Here is a 16,224-nt window from a genome sequence, read left to right as displayed (position 1 = left end):
CTTGTGCACTGGACCTCATCTGGATCTGTGGGTGACCGCACGTTGTCCAGGTCACCATAAATCACTTCCAGCACAGCTAATTCCCTCATGTACTGGATACCTTTCTCCATGGTGGTCCATTTCCCAGGGCGATATACAACATCTTCCTTGAAGGGATATCTTTCTTTTATAGCTGACAGGAGTCGCCTCCAGAGGCTGCGGGCTGGTTCCCCTTTTCCAATCGCTTTGTCAATGCCCCCTTCCCTAGAAAGGGATCCCAGCTGCTTGGCTTCCTTACCCTCCAATTCCAGGCTACTGGCCCCACTATCCCAGCATCGGAGCAGCCAGGTGACAATGTGCTCCCCTGGACGACGGCTGAAATCTTTTCGCATATCTCGCAGCTCACTCAGGGATAGGGATCGGGTGGTTTCTGTCTCATTTACGAGTTCTTCCTCTTCTTCTCCCTGTGATAGCCCTGCTCTTTCATCTTCCCTTTCTAAACGAGCTGACTTTCGCTTCCAGGATTTCTTTTTATGTATAGGGGCGACTGATACTGACACGGGTTCGTTCCCTGTTTGAACCACAATGCTTGTAACGGAGTTATCCGGAGCAGCTGCAGCTGCAGTGCCTGTCGCAGGGGTAATCGGAACAGCCGCAGTGCCTGTCGCAGGGGTAATCGGAACAGCCGTAGTGCCTGTCGCAGGGGTAGCCGGAACAGCCGCAGTGCCTGTCGCAGGGGGGGCTGGAGCAGCCGCAGTGCCTGTCGCAGGGGTAACCGGGACAGCCGCAGCGCCTGTCGCAGGGGTAGTCGGAACAGCCGCAGTGCCTGTCGCAGGGGGGGCTGGAGCAGCTGCAGTGCCTGGCATTTTGTCACCGGATCCTTGAGGGTTTTGAATAGTGTTGAACAGGGCTCGGTAGGCATGGGCCAGGCCCCAGCACATTGCAGTGATTTGTGTCTCCCTAGAATTGCCAGGGTGACAGCATACTTTTTCCAAATAGTGTACTAATTTTTCAGGATTCTGCACTTGTTCAGGGGTGAAGTTCCAAAACACTGGAGGTGCCCACCGTCCTAGGCATTTGCCCATGCTATCCCACACACCCTGCCACTCATAACTATCCAGCCTTGGGGCAGATCTCTGAATTATATTCTTAAATTGCTTACTAACCTTGGACAAGATCGAAACAATATTCCCAAGCAATACCAATAGAAGTATCTTAACTACCCAAGGTTGTTCAAAATACTGAAAAGTTATTGTAATGAAGGAGGAAGCACTGTAGAAGAAAGTAGTGAAGGTACAATTCTGCATTTCCTCCATAAAAAACCTCTCAGAGGCAGAGGTATAATTGCGAATTGTCTCCATAAGCTGATACCCGACATACAATAACGGTTTCAGTACAGCACATAGATACCAAAATAAACCCAAGGTCACTGTTTTAATAACAAATCTCACAGGCAAAACATCACCAATTAAAGCAGAGCACAGCAAACTGCAAAAACCAACACCGATCTTTAACATGTACAGCAAAAAAATGAGCATGGTGCAGATCAGGTAAACCAATGCTAGGAACAGATGGATCAATATCACATCCCACAACTACTAACAGATCTGAATTCCTTAATACACTCTGGTTAATCTGTTATTATCTCAACCCTTCGGGCCCCACGTTGGGCGCCAAAAAAGGACTGTCGTGGTTTAGCCCCAGCTGGCAACTAAGCACCACACAGCCGCTCTCTCACTCCCCCCCGGTGGGATGGGGGAGAGAATCGGAAGAGCAAAAGTAAGAAAACTCGTGGGTTGAGATAAGAACAGTTTAATAATTGGAACAAAATAATAATAATAATAATAATGAATTATAATGAGAAGGAATACAATGAGAGAGAGAAAGAGGAACAAAACCCAAGGGAGGGGAAAAAAAGGGAAAAAAAAATTAATAAAATAAAATAAAATAAAATTATACAACCGCTCACCACCCGCTGACTGACGCCCAGCCAGTCCCCGAGCAGCGATCGCAACCCCCCGGCCAACTCCCCCAGTTTATATACTGGGCATGACATCATATGGTATGGAATAGCCCTTTGGTCAGTTTGGATCAACTATCCTGGCTGTGCCCCCTCCCATTTCTTGGGCACCTGGCAGAGCATGGGAAGCTGGGGGAAAAAAAAAAAAGGTCCTTGACCAATGTAAATACCGCTTAGCGACAGCCAAAACATCAGCGTGTTATCAATATCATTCTCATACTAAAATCCAAAGCACCACACTATACCAGCTACTAGGAAGAAAATTAACTCTATCCCAGCTGAAACCAGGACAGTAAGTCATGTCACTTTTATTTCTTGTGGAGACAGTAAAACATGCATTTCTATCCTAACCTCTGAACTCCCCAGTGATTTTAATAGAAAAGATGAATTTCTCTCTGGCTTTGCTGGCTTTTTTCCTCCTTTCCTTCGTGACATGCTCCCTGTGGAATGAACTGCACTGCTCAGCTCCCTGAATCCAGTCTGCTTTTACTGTTGTGTTCGTTTGGTAACTGCCAGACAAAAGTGCTTGGGAAGAATGTCCCAGGCAACACTCCTTGGCAGGTTCAGCCAGAGATTCCATTTTAATTAGACAGGCATTTGATGGTACAGGCTATGCTTTTCTTTCTTTTTAAACTTTCTAGCTGCAGATGGGTTATTAATTACTGCTAATAGTGTATTCACCTACTTAGACTTATCTACTGCTAGATCTATTTTCCAGGTGCTGCTCCTGCAGTTTCTTTTCCTTTCCATAAATAGCAGACCTTGTGTCTGCAGATTTCTTCTTTCCTTTTTGCTTACTTGACTTGAAACAACATTGAGAAACAGAAAACTATGAGAAAAAGCAATTAGTCCTCCCTCATGTTATCTGTGTTTCCAGGCCAATAATGAAATCAAGTTGTTTAGGAGAAAGTGAGAAGTGGGATTCGGAGTGGTAAGAGATGCTCTGGATCTCCTGGCGTCTTCTTGACACTCTCAGGGTCTTCACCCTTACTAATATTTTCTCATCCCAGACCAGGCTCAGTGAGACAACATACAGGAAACCACCACGGTTTGGGTTTCAAGTCTTTATTCTCAGAAGTGATGTGTATATCTGCTCTCACATACCATGGTTATCTTTCACATATGCCTGAACAAACGCACTTGTAGAAACTGATGTGTCATGTATAATGTTCTTGATTTGCCTGTGGCAGAATAAGATCTCTGCCTGACCTTGTTAAATTACCAAGTCAGAGCAGTTGCATGAGGACTGGTACTAAAGATTGACTGCTTAGGCCAGGGGTGTATGTGGTGGTTAGGACCAGAGCCTGTGTCTGACAGGATATTCTCCAAAGCTCAGTGATATCTGGATGCATATTGTGGCTCAGTGACAGGTGATCTGTGTGGAGTACAAGGATGCAAGACATTCCTCACATTAAAAAACTGCACTACGAAATGTGTCCTTCTTGGAAGCTACCTGTGTTTTATGTCCCTTGGCTTTTCATAAGATCTGTGATGGGAACTCAGAAATGCTAATAGAAATTATTCATGTAGTGTTGGCTCCTGAGCAGAACTTTTAATTCATCCACTGGCAGAATAGTATTGTTTCATCTGCCAAAGGGCATTAAGCATTCAGTACCCACTAAGAACTAGTGGGAGCTGCAATTTGGTAAATTCTGCATGTAAGGACTTGTGGAAAATTCCTATAGACCCAAAGAGGGCCCATGCTAACACAATCCTACTGAAACTCTAACAACATGCAATCACCTACAAAGCAGGAATTAGCCTCTACAGTGATTGGTCTGTTTTTCGGAGTTCCTGAACATGCTAGACAAATATCGGCCTTCTAAATGAGTCTTCAGTTTAGTTACTCCTGTAATTAGTCCTCTTCTCTATCCAGAAGCTGTGTGGTGCAGAGAGAAATGTAGAGACTGAAGAGGTGAGGTGCGGTATGACAAAGCAAGGCAAACCAGCTTTTCTAGACAAAGAGTTTGTGGTGGCCTTGGCCACAGTTTGAGCTAGCTGTCTGGAGAGGTTGGAGAGAACTGCCTGGTGGGACGGAATAGAAGAACGCTGTGAGAAAGTCCTGTGCACCAGCAAGAAGCAGTTGGATAGTTTCACTATTTAATTTTGAGCTTCATATTAATAAACTGTGGTTCTAGTAAGAGGAGCGCTACTGGAAAGACCCTTTCAGGCTGCAGCATGGATACCAGTTGGAAAAGGAAACAGGCAAAGTAGCAAGCATACATGCAAATGTAGCAGTGATACTTCCTACTATGATGATGAAAAGGAAAAGACCCACCTTGCTATGTTCTGTTCTGCAGCTTTTCCATGGCTGGAAGAAATGTGGATTGTTAGACATGAATGAAAACAACAGAACATAATTTCCTGGGTGTTTTGCACAGATGCATGCTGATATCCTCAAGGACATGAAAGTTACCACCTGGATATCTGTAAAGAAATACTTGCAAGGCAAGGCAGGAGAACAACTGAGTCCACCCTACCAATGCTTGTAGGGGAAGGCAAACTGAGCCTCCTATGGCAGTGGAAGCTGCCATAAATGTTTGTAGAACCTGATCTTATGTCCACTCCACAAAGACCTCAGTGATACCACAGTGCAGGAGCTAGAACACATAGGAAAGGTGATAGCCTGGAGCTGAAAGGACTCTTCCTTGATCACTGCTGCCTGTTAGGGTCTGAAATCCTGCAAACAGTTCTTGTAAGAGTTCTTCAGCTCCTAACATTTACTGTCTGACCTTCTCCTTTAATCTGTCTGATTTCCAGGCTTGACCCTCATCCCTGGCTCTCGTCTGGCCATGGAATATGATCTACACAGTGATCTACTTCAGCTTAACAATTGTGCCTGATCAAAAACAGCACAAGGAACAGTACAGGGGAGAGATCAAGTGCACACAGGTAAATGCTCCATCCATTTGCTCTGTGACTCTACAAATGCCCTGAGAAGGATGAATACCAACAGTGGGACAGAAACCTGTTAGCAGTGTGGAGGAAGGAAATGTGGTAAGGGTCTCCAAAACCAGTCTATCTAGGCTGCAATCTGCAGCTGGTCTGCAGGCTCAGAACATTGTTCTCTGAACTGGGAACATCCCTCAAGCCCTCTATTTAAAGGTCAATATTGTCCCAGGTCTGTGGAGGTAGATCAGAGGGGATGGGGAAAGGGAAACTCTTGGAAATTATCATTCTCTCTAAACAAATCATTAGCAGGGAACTTCAGAGCAAATGTTGATTACTCAAGTGTCAAAGCCTTGATCGCAAAATTTACAAACGCACCAAGTCTAATTTTCAACAAGAACCAAATGCAAGAGTGACTTAAGTGAGTAAAACCCTCCCCTGAAATATGCATCTGTTTTCTTCCGACATCGGAGTGTGTGCAGAACTTGAACTTTGCTCGAGGCTTCTCTGGATGGCTGTGTCACTGCTCAGATTTCCTAGTAATTACATCAGTGCCTCTTGGATCAATGTCTACTGAAAGTAGTGGGTATTTTTATTTTAACTTCAGTTAATGTAACTTTGGAATTAGTCCTTTGGAGCCCCTTCATAGAGCACCAAGGGGAACCCATTTTTCTCTCCCAGAACATTATCTCAGTTTCAGGTTAACTATTATGAGTTCATAGAATAAAATGGGAAGAAAAGAAAATTACCTACTTCACCAAAATCAGATCTTGCTCCATACTCGACCTTTTTACTAAGCTAAAACATTAGACAGTCCTGAGGAGAAATGCAAGAATCCCAAAAGCTTATTCAGAGACTGTGATCTTCTAATGGGTATCTAGAGCATAGAGTGGACTAGCAAATACTGTATACAGTAGCAAAGACAAGTGCAAAGTCCTGCACTTGGGATGCCAACCATATCTCACTCTACTCAGCGCTCGTCAGGCCACACCTGGAGTACTGTGTCCAGTTCTGGTCCCCACATTTCAAAAAAGATACTGACAGGCTGGAGATGTCCAAAGGAGGGCCACAAAGATGATCAAAGGGCTGGAGAACCTGCCCTGTAAGGAAAGACTGAAGGAGTTAGGTCTTTTCTCCCTGGAGAAGAGATGGCTCAGGGGGAACCTCATCACAGTATTCCAATACTTAAAGGGCAGCTACAAAGAAAATGGAGGCTCTCTTCACAAGGAGCCACATGGAGAAGACAAGGGACAAGCAATGGGTACAAATTGCACCAGGAGAGGTTTCACCTTGATATAAGAAAGAATTTTTTTACAGTGAGAACAATCAATCACTGGAACAACCTCGCCAGGGACATGGTAGAGTCTCCGTCACTGGAGATTTTCAAGATGCAGTTGAACAGGGTGCTAGATAATCTCACCTAGGCTTCCTTTCCCATGAAAAGTTGGACCAGATGATCTTTCAAGGTCCTTCCAGTCTGGGCTGTTCTATGATTCTATGATCTTTTTCTTTCATTCAAAGTATAGAATTTCACTCAGACCCTAATACCTGTTTATACATTGCCCAAATGCATCTGCAGTAGGCAAAACTAACGCTCTTCTTCCTAGTGAAGGAGCAGTCATTGCACTGTGAAGTTAACTGGATTTCCTGGAGTGATGTTCCCATGTGGAACCAATATTCCTCACTAAGCGGAGTGAACTATACTACTACTCATCTTGTATTGTTTCAGGTGACCTAATTTGTCATAAACTGTATTGCTATAACCTCTACATCCCATCTGCACCTGCACCACAGAACAAGGATCAGATAGCTGTTGACAGCTTTATTAACAAGAAGATTGTGGAAGTCCTGGAGAATGATGATTACTGCTGTTACTATGGTTACAGGAATTTTGTTGGTGGAGATACCATCATACACGCCATGCAGAAACCCATGAAAATTATCCCTGTTACACTTATACCAGTCTCCAAAGACCAATATTTCCCAACTCCTTTAGACATGCTTGTAACTGCAGGTAAGCTGAGGAGAATTGTACTGCTTTTGTTTGATGCTACTTATACTTTGCCCAATCTATGGCAATGTTGCTTTTCAGTAGTAGTCAACGACCCACAACTTTTGCACAAAATAAAGAAAAATGTAGATCGTCATGGAAAACTGATTCCATTGAACAGAAGGAAACAGATAGTATCGAGGGAAATAGACACAGGTAGAATCACAGGTCTTGTCATGTTTGACTGTTGGATTAATTTAATTTGTAGTTTATTTTGCCCTGGAGAGGGAAAGGAGGGTGACAGCTTTGGAAAGAGGCAGTTTCTAGTATGGGATGTTAAGGATTGCTCAGCAATACTGGTGCAAGTTTCTGCAGATTATCTCCATCAGTCCAGGCTTCCTCCATGAGTCTATCCAGGATGCAAGGTGGGCCAACAGTTTGTTATATAGGTACCTCACTTCAGTGAGGAATTTGACAGATTCACCTTACTTTAAAATGTCTAAGGCTATGTCTATGCAGTTATACCCCATAATGAGACAGAACTGTCTAATTTGGGCACAGTTCTGTGCTCATAAATGATTTCTAAGATAGACATAGCTCATGTTGCATCAGCTAGAAACACAGGTAGAGCAAAGTCACACTGCCTGCACTTGGTGATGGTAATATATCCTGAGACTTTTACAAAACAGTCCTGTGGCAGTTCTTTCAAAACTCTTCTGTCTGTGAAATCTAGGTCTTTGGTCCCAGAGGGAGAGAGAAAAATATATTCTGCTTAAAGGTAAAAGCCTTCTAATGCAACCTGAAATAACACCTTTAGTCAGCGTAAAATATCTTGCCTAAAGAATTCCAAGAAATCTTAGTGCTCCAATGAGATTTGCATACCTTAAGGAGAAGCTGAAATAATTTCTTTCCAATAGTATGAAACTCTCCACATAGCCAGGGGGATGTAGGATATACAAGCCACTGCTGTGTAGAACCGATCTTGACTTTCTGGCCACCAGTTTGGTATTCAGATAAAAGACATGTTTCTTGTGATAGATTTTCAGTATCTGACCTGGTTTGGGGAATAAACTCAGTAGTGGAACTCTCGAGTATTTTCTTCAGCGCTCTTCACTGTGCTGAACACTTCACAAAACAGACGGACAGGCGCAGTTGCTGTCTCTAAAATCCTAAACCTTTCATGACACCTATGTATCTGCATACTGATAGAGAAGCAGATCTGCACTGATTTGGGTCTCTGCACCCAGCAGTAAATACACACATAGGGACAGGTACTAAACAACAGTCACAAACCGGCTTGCTTATATCATATCAGATTAGACATGATTGTGCCTTTTGGTTGTTTCTATTTTGTCTTCTCCTGGAGAAGAGCTTGCTCTCCTTAACTGTCCTGCCTTCTCTTTCCAGAGTCTTCTTCACCCTTCTCATCCTCCACAGGCAGAGACTGTAAGTGATACCAGCATTTTTGAGTATGCATTACTGCAGAGTGTCCGCAGAATAACAGAAGTGGATTTAGCCAACAAGTGTCTCTGTGCTCCATCTTTGTATTACAGCCCCTTTCAGGAGGTCAGATAGATCAAGGGAGTCATTCAGACTGTACTGGAGACATCACTGCACCTCTTTCTTCAGCAACTCATTCTTGCAGCACAGAGTGCTTCCCCACAGAGGTACTGCTCCTGCACACACACTCCATACACAGACTGCTCCCATGCACTGGTAATGCTCACCCACTCATGTAACAGTCCCACACAGCAGCAGCTGGGAGGACTTTGTTGCAATAGCCTTTAGGAACTTTCATGTCCTACACAACAGACTCCTGCCTTTGCAGTTGTGCTCTTGAGCTGCAAAATAAAGACCGTATTTATCTGCATCAGTGTAACTACTGGAAGGCATTCATATAGGAAGGAATTCATATAGGCATAATGCTCTCAGGTGGTGGTGGTTAATAAACAGTGTGCTGGAGCTGCTGCAAAGGAAAGAGCGGGTGGGGAAAGCAAGCATGAACTGCATGTCCCTTGCTTATGGCATTAAGTGTACATCTAACTGCCTGGTGAAGCTAGCTGAACCGCAAGCAAGATAAGAGAGGTTAGAATTCAGCTTGAGTCTCATAGGGCTGTATAGTCTTAATGGGCAAGAAACAGGTAAAATACGGATTGCCATTCATGTCTGGGCATTGCTTCTGCAATGCTGTGAGCCAACCTCAGTTCTTAATATAGTCAATAGTAAGACTTCGCCTCTTCCAATTTATCTCTTCAAGGGGGCAATAGACCAGCTCTTTCATTAAAAACACAACCTGTGGTCAGGTTTTGACCACTGCACCACTTTCAGAATATGTATATGGCTTTGTATTCTGGGAGATCTTCAAGGAGTATTATGTGCAAGGTTTGGTCAGGATGCCTTACAGAATAGTAAGGAGTGACTCTCTTCTTTTCCTTTCAGATTTCTGGTAGATTGTAAGTATGTCCTTTGGTATGTTCCTAGCACCGTCTCAAAACATATCCTCTTCTCTGAGGACAGACAAACTGACTAATGACCCTGTAGGCTGTGATCCAGTATAGAAACCAGCTAGAAACTCTGGGAGGGTTCCAGCTGATACATGTTTGTTTTGTTTTCTGCCCAGAAACGGAAGACATCCTGAAAGAAATGTCCTAAATATCTTTTCAAGAGCTGGATGATTATTTTGGAGATACTGGGATGCTAGCAATGAGTGGTTCAGACAACAGATCTGTCAGGTGTTGGTCAAAAACATCAAGAGGGACTTTGTGACTTTCTCTAGGTTGGCAAACCTGGAGAACTTAGAGCTGAGAGTAAGAAACCTCATCCAATGCAACAGCTCTGCATCCAACCACGAGCTTCACATTCAGCAGGAGAAACTACACTGTTGGATTCTGGCAGCAATGTTTGTTCATGTCTCCACAACAAACAATGGAAAGCTGATGGCTCTGTTGAGAGGAATGGTCTTTGCAAAATGCACTGTCCCTTCAGGGGAGAGAAGTTATGAGTATCTGTGCTTTAGTGCCCACCAGAAAAACAGAATGGCCATCTCCACTGCTGTAAAGAACCAAATACCCTGGCCAAATTTCATAGAAATGTACCTGAAGCACTCGGAAAGTTTCCTTAAGACACTGGAGAAAACAGTGACTTGTGCAAACCAGAGTCGTGCAGTTCCAGTTCATCCAGAAGCAGCTTCAGAGAGTACCCTGGATGATCAGACATATCTTTATTCTTGTTCTTACTGAAAAGGTGCGTAACAAACTGGTCATGCTATCCTAGTGTTGCTTTTGTAACTCCTGACTTGTCCATCTCTCACTGGTGTGACATTACTCTGTGAGCAGCAAACACACAACCCCTGGGCAAGAGACTTGTTTTATGCATCTTTTTAGTCAGATGTGCAGTCAGCTACTTAATATGAAAGCAAGCAACCACCACCAATGAAGCTCACAGTAAATGTGAGCAAGTCAGTTACTCTTTGTATTTTCCAGGTGCTTAAGGACAGTCAGGGCTTGCAATCAGCCAGCCCTTCTTCTTCCACGTGTGCACAAAGTCGGGGAAAAAGCACTGGGAGATTCTACTGGAAATCACTGAGTGCATCACTGAACATATCCAAGCCAGCCACACACAAGGTAAGGAAACGCAGGACTGGCCTGAGGCATAGGCAAAGCCGGTGCTTGCTTTGGGCATCATATTTCAGGCAACGGCAAAACAGCCACTACTCTGCTGGTCACTGTTCCAAAAGGTCTCAGCTGCTTTATTTATTAGAATGTATGTCCAATTTTTATCCCTTTTTGTCTAGCGTTCACCACTGACTGTCTTGATTGAGGAAGGTGATGGTGAAAATGACAAAATTATAACCTTTCAGAAAGAGGCAGGACTGGGCTTTCAGTTTCTTACATAAAGCAGTTGAAATCTTCACTGTCCGATTCTTCTGAGCTGATTGCTTTTCTATCCATTGAACTAAGCCCTGTGCTGCTGACACAAAACTCTCACTAGAGACATAAACCAGGACTCCAGTTGCCTACAGATGTCCAACCTGGCATGGCCTTTTCAATGAGATTGTGCTGACTTGGCTCTGCTTAGTCAGTGCTACAGCAGATAAACAGTATTTTTCTTCTTTTCCTGTCTCAAATCATTGTACCATGGTGCCATGTTCTTTTTAAAAGTCTGCGATGTATGATATGGTGGTGCCTCTGCAGTGGCATTAACAGAGCACTTCTCTGTCACAGGAGCAGTAAAAGAGGGCCTGCATCTTCTCCAAAGCCTGTGGGAATGGTGCATGAGAATTACCACTAAAGAGAGGACGACTTTGGCAATGATCATCCTCAATCATTTCTTCCAAAAGTTGCTTTACCACCCACTGAGTGAGGTGAGACACTGCATTGCACCGTTACTCTTCAAGCAAGGACGGCACATACACACATGCTACTGACCTGGGAAACAAAGTGATCCCAGCCATGTGGAGGCAGCTCTCCCAGAACATCTGAAGGTCACCTTCCTTGATCTTACCCTCAAAGGACAGATGAAGACAAATGCCAGTAGCATTGTTATGCAAGGTATCACACCTGTAGGCAATGCAAAGATCTACATAGCCAAACAACAGACCCTGAATGACATCTTGCAGATGAATGCCACTCACAGTGACTGTGAAAGGTTTCAAGAGGTGATCGAAATAGTGGCTCTGTGTCAAGACAGGGAGTCCATTGCCAAGCTGCAAATGTCCAGTGCCTGTGGAGTGCCTCTGCTGTACATGATGGAAGATGGGAACCCGCACTTGGGTTTCCTGCAGGAAAGAAGAAATAAGCTCACCCAATCCATTATAATAGGCATTTTAAAAGATATTGCCAGAGCTGTCAGGTCATGTCACCAGAAAAGGGTCTTACTGTGCAACGTCACTCCAGCCAGCTTCATTGTGGTCGCAGGTGGACGACAAGGAACTGGAGCACTTTGAGTGCAGGTCAAGCTGTCTGATTTCTTCCAGGCCAGGCTGGCTCCCTCAGAGGATGAGAGATAGGATTCGGCTACTGATTGTTCCTGTGAAACCATCAAATTTGGGCAGCTCAGAGGTCCAGACATGCAGAGCTGGTGGGGCGAAGACAGGCTTGGGAAAAGTCGGGAATTTTCACTGGGCTGCTATTCGCTGAACAGCTCTTTTGTGAGTCATTTCTCTGCTCTGAGGTTTAGTATCCTCAGGGAAAACAAGGTTTATTTGTCCTTCCCCGTATCTGTGAAGACCTTACAGAGCCCTGATAAATGCAAGCTAACACTATTAATGATATGAATATGCAAAAAGACTGAGACTGAAATGTAAGAAGCCTCAGAGAGCACCTGTTCTTACCCTGACTGCTATCAAAACAACTGAATTCAATTGCTAGGACCCCAGCTTGTCTCTTCCTGCTCAGTTTTTTGCTGCAGTCCGGCAGTCATTCTGAGTACCTGGCTAGGGCTGGCAGGCTCTTGCAAATGATTTATATGTGCACAGCAGCAGTAAGCACTCAAACTGCTGTAGATAGGGTTAATGATGTCATTCTTATAAGGAAATGGCTTTAACAGAAACAATCAGTTCAGGAAGTACCTAAAAATTCAGCATAGGACACCTGTTGCAACTTTGCCTTGGAAGCTGTCATAACAGACTAAGATTAGATCACTGAGTCATCAGAAACGATGGAAAACTCATGCTGTAAACAATTCCAGTCAAAGGTTAAAAAGTGAAACTGTCCCAGAAATGCCGAGAAGTATGTAAACTTTGAAGCCTTGCAGCTCCTACTTTGAAATGCTAGGCAAAGCCCTTACTCATTAATTCAGTTTCCCACCCTGTTACTGGAGCCACACAAGCCTGGTGGCCCAGGAATATATTAAAAGGGTGAGTGTCTGTGTGGGTTCTTGTATGTGTAGTAAAGGCTGAGTCGTGCCACAGCCTTCCTTCAGTGAAGACGCTATAAAAAGCCTCCTTTTTTCACACCTGTCAGAACTCCTCGGAGACCTTCATCCCTCTGTCAAATGCAGTTACAAGTGGTCAACATTTTTCTAAATTATTACAGTGTGATAGAAACAGCTTCACACAGACAGTATGAATTATTTTCCGTATTCTACTCTCTTTACCCTCCTTATGAGTAACTTGTAGGCTGTCTAGTAGTTGTTGGTAAGAACAGTTTTCCCTCTTTTATTTTCTGATTGGCCATGTCCAGGTGCTGTGAGGATGCTTACTGATGGTTACAAAGATAAATCTATATCCATGGCAAGGGCAAGAGAATTCTGGTCATGGCCTTTGTCTTGATACATCTCTGTCTTAACACAGGAGACAGTGAGGAGCCACTGTCCGTATACTTCTGTGCTCCCGAGTCCCTGCAGTATCACATCTTCTCTGCTTTCTCCAATGCATGGGCTGTTGCTGCGACGTTTCACTCCATTCTCCTTATGGTGGGCAAACATACATTGAGCTCAGGTACTTGCCTGTGTCCAGATTCATAGGAGAGGTAAGTGGCTTTCATAGGGGATCAGAAAAACATCTCTTCTACTGACTGGGGATGTGTCCTTAATGCTAGAGGGTGTTAAGGGTATGAAGGGACACTAATAGTGAGAAATGAACAGGAGCCATGAAAAATACAACCTATTTCAGCCTGAGATGCTGAAGTTCACATTTAAGTTGGTCTTTCAAACCTGTGGACCTTGATAAAACATCTGAATCTGGGAGAGTGCACAAAGAACAATCCTTGGCCACACAAATAGGCTGTCCTTATCTGACTGGTTACACATTCATGTGTGTAGTCTGGATAAGCTCCATTTTCCCCAAGGTAAATGGGGAACTGAAGACTCCAGAGAGGTGATCAAGTCATCCAGAAAGGGAGAGGAAATTGCAGATATCTATGGGAACCAGCGGGAAAATCTGTATATTGTTAAAAGAAGTGTGGTTAAATAAGCACAAGGACTTGTTATAGCAGCTTCTGTAGGGTAGACTAAAGCTGAAGTTTCTGCTCTGTGTACTGTCCTGAGTTACTGTATCAGAGCTTAATTAAAACCACTTGTATCTGAATATTGTCTCTACCTTGGGATGGGAGTACTGTCTGATAACCCCACGCTTGAAAGATCTATGACTGCTGCATTGGAAACTGGTAAAAAGAAAACCAGAGTGGGACCAGCTATGGTATAAAGGGATTTAATTACAAGCAGTAGGACACCGTTGGGTCTTTCAGGGGTGAAGTCATCAAGGGAAATGTTACCTGAGAGCCATATTAGCAGCAGTGCAAAAATCTCAACAGTGCTGCATAGTGGTGTTGGGGAACTGGAAGAATGAAAGGGGTATTTAGGTAGGTTAAATTTTGCTCCATTATATTGGTGTAATCCTGCAGTTGGAGGATCTCCACCAACTAGAGAGCTAATCTTAGCCACCCTGTCCTTTATTCCCAGGATCCTGCTTGTGATCCTTCCTTTTACCAGCAAAAATTCAGGCCAGCGGTATAAAATTCCTCGTGCTGTGAAAAGCTAGGTCTGAGGGATTCAGACAGCAGTATGCCCATACCGGTCACTTTCCCAGCTCAGTTACAGCTTCTAGAGTAACAGTAACAGTGACCAAGCAGACTGTTTAATGCATTTAAAACTGTATATGGTATAATATACCCGACAGATAAATTCTCTATTTGTGGATGCTGTCAGGGTCTGGGTAAACTTCTCCACCAGTCCTGCCCCATTATTGTACCCCATTTTGTTCTGGGTATCTGTCCTGGTTTCAGCTGAGATAGAGTTAATTTTCTTTATAGTGGCTGGTGTGGGGCTATGTTTTGTATTTGTGCTGAAAACAGTGTTGATAATACAGAGATGGTTTAGTTGTCGCTGCACTAGTCAAGGACTTTTCAGCTTCCCATGCTGTGCCAGGCACACAAGAAGCTGGGAGGGGACACAGCCAGGACAGCTGACCCCAACTGACCAAAGGGCTATTCCATACCACGTGACGTCATGCTCAGTATATAAAGCTGGGGAAGAAGAAGGAAGGGGGGGACATTTGGAGTTATGGTGTTTGTCTTCGCAAGTAACCGTTATGCGTGATGGAGCCCTGCTTTCCTGGAGATGACTGAACACCTGCCTGCCCATGGGAAGTAGTGAACGAATTCCTTGCTTTGCTTTGCTTGCGTGCGCAGCTTTTGCTTTACCTATTAAACTGTTTTTATCTCAGCCCTCGAGTTTTCTTACTTTTGCTCTTCCGATTCTCTCCCCCATCCCACCAGGGGGGAGTGAGCAAGCGGCTGTGTGGTGCTTAGTTCCTGGCTGCGGCTAAACCATGACAGTATCTCTCCTTCAAGTGAAGGCTCAGGTCTACCTCTGTGTTTATAATTTCTTCCACAGTGGGACCTTGGCTTTTAGGAGTGGAATTAGATTTCATTCATCCCATTTACCTACTGCATTGCATAGTCAGAGGGATAGAAGTCTGTCTCAGCAAGATTACTCACCTACGTCTTAATGACTTCCAGTTGAACTAACAACAATTTTGGCTCCCTCATTGAATTCTCTTTCATTACAGAAGCTATTAAATAAGAGACTCCTCAGATGATGACAATTAATTTTGATAGCATGATGTCACCAACCTGACACTTACAATAGCCTGGAACAGCCCTACAGAGATAGAGGCAGGAGGTCCTTTCCCAGCCTCTGGTTCAATTCCCTGGTTACAGAGCATACTGATGGATCCATCTGTTCCCACATCTGCAAGTGTTTTTGAGTCTCCTCTTCGTAAAGGAACTTGTCGGTCTTTGGAGGGACCTAGACATTTCCTGTAATTATTCACAGTGCTCACTCAAAGCATGGGAACATGCCCGTGGTGGTTTCTGCTGCCTGGTGGTCACTGCTGCAGCCCCTTGATTCAGAATTTGTAAGACATTTTAATCAGTAGAGGTTAACCTCTGATGCTAGAAATATTTAACCTGTATTTAACTTAATCAGGGTTCACTCTAAAATTAATTCAGGCTTTTGTCTGCCTGCATATACCAGTATACAGCAGCGGTTTCTGGGAAGTCTGGCCAGCCAGTTCAGCAGAACTGCACAGATACAGCAGAGGAACGCCTTACACTCAATGTAATTGCCGCGGTTTGTGTCAGCGGTGGGAACTAGACTGAGATCATCCTTGTATATGGGTCACTGAAAAGTCATTCATTTCCCAACTTGGTGCTTGTCTGTAGAGCTCTTTATTCACTTTTCAGCACCTTGTTTGCGCACCTTCCTCGCATACGTGGAGCTGTCACATGTAGTCCTTCCCTCCCCACTCACTGCCTCTTCAGGATCCATTTCAGGAGAAATCCCCATAGGCAAGTGGTGCATTGGTCTTCCTGAAGACTGGGAAGCAGAGTCTCAGAGTCTTTTT

Source organism: Ciconia boyciana, chromosome 8 (assembly GCF_034638445.1).
Source record: "Ciconia boyciana chromosome 8, ASM3463844v1, whole genome shotgun sequence".
Taxonomy (NCBI): domain Eukaryota; kingdom Metazoa; phylum Chordata; class Aves; order Ciconiiformes; family Ciconiidae; genus Ciconia; species Ciconia boyciana.
Note: the sequence above shows the minus strand (reverse complement) of the source record.